The sequence below is a fragment of the Montipora foliosa genome, chromosome 6, assembly GCF_036669935.1.
Source record: "Montipora foliosa isolate CH-2021 chromosome 6, ASM3666993v2, whole genome shotgun sequence".
Taxonomy (NCBI): domain Eukaryota; kingdom Metazoa; phylum Cnidaria; class Anthozoa; order Scleractinia; family Acroporidae; genus Montipora; species Montipora foliosa.
In genome coordinates this window covers 49,948,885-49,953,884 of record NC_090874.1, presented here as the reverse complement: position 1 = coordinate 49,953,884, position 5,000 = coordinate 49,948,885, and the positions used below count along the sequence as shown (strand labels likewise).

The following is a 5,000-nucleotide window of genomic DNA, read 5'->3' as shown; positions in this document are numbered from 1 at the left end:
ACAACATGCGTTTTCTCGTTATGTTTATAACCGCAATTTGTTTGCTATTTTTACTCAAGTTGAAATGGCCGAAGAATAAGAGTGTCTATGATGTAGTCGTAAACTATCAACTTGCGACACAGGCGGCCCAGAGTCGGAAGGTAAACAATTATAAGGATTTGTATGGGAATCTTGATAACAGACTGAAAAAGATATTTACCCGCAAAAGTTCTCAATAAAAAAGCCGTACTTTATTGTCATGGTGAATTTCTTGCTTTTTGTGTGGTTTTTTGCCTGATTGAATGCGATTTAAGCGACTTCTCAAATTCCCGAGTCGCCACTCTTCCCTAAATAAACCCGGCATGTGCAATCGATAAAACCGATAATCGATAACATTCGATAACAATCGATAAAAATTAGTAAATTGTATCGGAAATCGATTAAAATCGATAAAAGGACACGTTGTGAGTAATCGATAATTATCGATTTTTAAATTAATGTTATCGATTTTATCGAATTTCTAAAATGTATCAAATCTTCCATAAAAACACTCTTACGATTCAATGAATCAAGTAGGACGAATTTAAAGATTTATTTAACAAATCGATAATTGAATGAATACTGATAATCAAATAATATTAACACGATTCCCTGGCATGATTCAACGGGGAAACGCAACATAACATAACCGCTTTTTGTATTTACTCAGAAACTGTTCAAGCTAAATGTCGTAATGACATCCTACAAATACATGTACTACGAAGTACGAAGCTGCGTAGTTGTAATGCTAGACATTGTCTCCAGTAAATGTTTTGTCAGCAAAACCCTCGCCGCCGCAAAACTCATACTACAAATCAGAGCTAAAATCATTCTATAAATAAGTAAAACGAAGTAAAGGTTAGGTTAAAACATGGTTCCAGAACCAAAGAAACAAAAGAAAAAACAAAGAATGAAGTTAATGTGTTGACTGAATGAAATAAATCCTTGGTTGCTTAATGTTTCTGTTCATTGTTTTATATTAAATTAAAACGCTGTCCACATAGAAGCAGTTTTATTTTGTATGGTTTTTGATACTCCGTTAAAATCGATTAATCGATAAAATCGATATCGTTAAATACGCGGAAGACTGTGAGTATCGATTTCTATCGATTGATCGATAAAATCGATATCGATTAATTAAAAATTATCGATTGATATCGATTTATCGAACGGTTTTCCGATATCGGTTTTTATCGATTGCACATGCCGGGAATAAAGGAAAGGCTGGAAACTCATTTCTAACTTACCTCAGATCTCACCGAAAAAATTCACACTTCTCCGGCATCAGTCACGCTCAAACTCCGGCGATGGCTACACGGATAAATTTACTTCCCCTTGACCAAGTTTCAAGGTCCAGCGAGTATCCATCGCTGAGAAACTGCGAAAAATATTCAAATTTTCAAACTCCTTCGAGGCTCGCTAACAACCAATTTTGACACGGCTGGTCAACGGTTCACTGAGCCTCCATACGGTGAGCGCAAACCTACGCAAGTGTACCGATAGTTGGGCAGAGCAAATCAAATCCCAGACTCGTCCCCAAATACCTGCCTGGGGTCATGTTCGAGTTTCTAAATCGGCGAACGATATTAAAAGTTCCACACTGAAACCTTAAACACAGCTCCCTTCGCTTTGGTTGCCCCACCGCATGTTATAAACCCGGTTTGCTTCACTGGCGAAAATGTCTCCGCATGAGTCGCGCAATATGGCTGCCGTTTGAGAATCGGTACCTTGTTGGTTTACGTTCTTTTTAGAGCGATCAAGGCTAGTTTGAACGCCAGTTTCAAATAGAATGTATTCTTTGAGAACGTCTATGTTGTGTAAAACGTTTGCAAGTCCAATCTAACTAGTATCCTCGGAAAACTTGCTCCTGGAAAATTTTATTTCGTGGGAAAAGAGCTGCGACACAGGTAAGTTTTTTACGCAATTTTTAATGTAGAAAGTTAGTTGCCATCGGGTACAAAAAGTTACTGTAATGTGCAGAAAGAGGGATTCCCAAGGTTTCCGTTCATGTGTGAATTGGCTTGTGGCAGGGAAATGGCAATATTGTGCAACGTGAAGGTTATTTTTTTCTGCGTTACTCCTTACGATCGGCACCTCTACATAACATGAATGATCAATGATTCGATCAGATGTGAATTTGATTTTGAGTGTGACTGTGTCATTGCGAACGTAACCCTAACATCAAATATTTTAAATAGCTGCTTTTAAGGTTATTATATTCTCTTTTCTTGTTAAATTATATCTTTAAGTTATTATACTTCTTAGCAGTCACAACCCCGGGGTCACAACTCACCGATCCATGTCGACGTCTATTTCATTATTTTGTCCGTTAAAATAGTTACCAAGTTATGGATTTGCAATTAATTTGTGTTTAAGGCACGTTTTTGACCCTGCCACAATCCATGTGTTAGTTAAAATAATGTTTGGAAGAACTGAAGTGTGGGTACATTACTAGAGCTATATATATATAGATATCTATAGATTCAGATTCGTGGCTCTTTGCGTGTAACAAATCATTTTTTTATTAGACTATTGTTTTTTGGAAGCATTAATGATGTAATTTGGTTTTAGGGGACTGTCATGTGTTGTCGGATCAAGTTAATCTGTTTTGAGTCATGTGATGGTTGACAGTGGATAGTTACAAGTTCCTGAAATGAAGAATTACATTATTACCATGGACGTTTTTGGTTACACCCCACATGTTGTTCTTTTCTTAGATGACAAAATTTATTAATATATTACGTGATTTGGAGCTGCAGCTAGAAACAGTGACAATCCCATGCATAAGGTCTCGTTGGGTTTGATAGTAGTAAAATATTTTAGAAAAAAGTTTAAAGCTTTTATCATAACTTCTCGTCTTGGGTCCTGCTGGACTTCAAATAATTTTATGCTCTACCATTTTGAGCATTTAGGACTTGTCAATCAACCTGTTATAATATTTACAATATGATCTTTGGATAGTAATTAATTTCTACTTCATATCCTATGTCTCTTACATAGTTAGTTTTAAGTTTTTATTTCCTGTAGTGCATCTTGATTATAGTTAGCACACAACCCCACAAGCATGTATTATTTCTTTAATATTGGTTTTGTTTAAATAAAGGATATTGTTGTCTTGTCAGCCTCAGTGGTATTTGTATTAGATTGTGAATATTAGGTTTAAAGGCAAACCATTAAAAAGTGTACACAATTTAAAGGAGCCCAGGAAAAATATTCGAACTATTCATGGATTTGAAGTTCTGGAAGCAGGCAAACCTTGAAGAGTTCATGTGACCATATTTGGAATACACAGCATTTCTGTTTGGGACTGTTCAAGTCCACAAGATTCCTTTTGTTTACATTGAGAAGTACTGTAAGAGCTGTCAGGTTACTCAGATGGAAATCTGACAGACCTTAGCTGTACAGCTCATTAGTGGAACATAAAGTGCTATTATTACTTTGATTTTCTTATTCTTTAGCGGAACCAAATAACCTCCACCATTACTATAACTGCTCAAAAGTATCAAAGTTGAAGCTGGTGGCTCAAGGAGTAAACTGTGCAAGAAAGTTAGGTTAAAAAGACTATAATGGTATTTAAATATTATTTTAGGACAATGTTGCTTTTATCATGAAATCAATGGGAACCCAAACATAAGGATGCAATTTGCTCAGGAGGGGTCTTCCCTCTGAAAATGACAGGGTACTTGGAAATTTTTTTAAAACAACCCTTGAAGGTAACAGAGTCTTGTTTAGTGGACATAGGCGAACGAAATCTTAACCCGGCTACAAAGGAACCAGTTCTAAAGTGACAAATGACTGGCATTTTATAATTCAGAAGTAAAAGTTATTTGCTGGCGTACCAAATTCTGCTATGTACACTTCCAGATATTGATCATAGCATTGCAAGCACTACAAATCCCCAAATTTTGCCGCAAAAAGGTACAACAAAAACTCCTGTCATTTTTGTAAGGGAGTCCCCTTGGGGCAGTTTGTTTACTTCACCAGTGACCACTTACTGTATTCAACTTAATTTATTCATCCTTGGGAATGGTAGGAAAGATAAGTATTATTAAAAGCAATCGCTAAAAATTCAGCACACTTGTTATATCTAAAATATTATTATTAGTTAAAGTATTTTGTCCATATGGAAAGGTAACAGGAATTATTTCTGTAAAGTCTTATCCAGAAAAATGCATTGTGGGATTATGCCCCTTTCAAATGTAGGTTAGTATGCTCTTGTTCAACATGCTTGAAGAATTATTACTACAGAAATATGAAGTTATCAGTTTTTTTAAAAGTTAAATCTGATGGAAGGGCGGATTAAAAATTTCTTGAAGCAGCTGAGAAGCTACCCGAGTCCACAAAGAGAGGTTCAATAATTTATTGTACTGGAAGTATTTATTAGGCCAAGTTGAAATTTCTGAAAAGTTTTGTAGGATGGCACTGAATCCGCTTCAACAAGTTTTCTTATCTTTCAAGATACATTATTTGATATCCTCCTTTTATATCCTCCTGCTGTTTTTTTATCTTCCAGCAATTAAAAGTAATAATTCCTTTTTATTGCTAGAAGATAAAATCAATAATTATTCTTGATTGACTGTCCTTGTTGTTGTCACATTAACCCACTACAATGTGATGAAAGTGTGTTAGTAGCTGTAGTAATTTTTTTTCACAGTAAAATCCTCCCTGCTAGTAGAAATTTAAGTCTTTGGAACACCAATTGGAAATGGTTGTGAACTTTTTGGAGACCTTCACCACTGCTGTGTTGCTGCTTTCAAGTTCTTGTGTAGTCTTAAAATTGGTGAGCGAGTAAATTGCAAGATCTAAAAAAAATGATAAAAAATAGACATATTAGTGATTAGTTTGTTGGTATCCAGAGACTGAAAATTGGATGTCCAAAACGCATCTTCCCCCCACTAAATGAAAAATGGAGTAGGTTCATTTTTGGTGAAATTTTTGAAAACGTCGGTATCATAGGATTCCTGGACACCCCTCTACCTGAA

The 5,000-nt window shown here is 35.6% G+C and overlaps 1 protein-coding gene across 4 annotated transcripts in view; it reads right to left on the bottom strand.

Moving 5' to 3' along the window:
• Nucleotides 1–5,000, bottom strand: part of LOC138007630 (uncharacterized) — a 23,190-nt gene that overhangs the window by 9,776 nt on the left and 8,414 nt on the right. The window contains exon 1 of one of the 4 annotated variants that reach the window (XM_068854657.1): nt 1,266–1,618. The exons of the other annotated variants lie outside the window; for them this stretch is intronic. The gene's annotated coding sequence lies outside the window, so the exon portion shown is untranslated. Of the gene's footprint in view, nt 1–1,265; nt 1,619–5,000 lie in introns of those variants that run through there. 4 annotated transcript variants of the gene reach the window in all.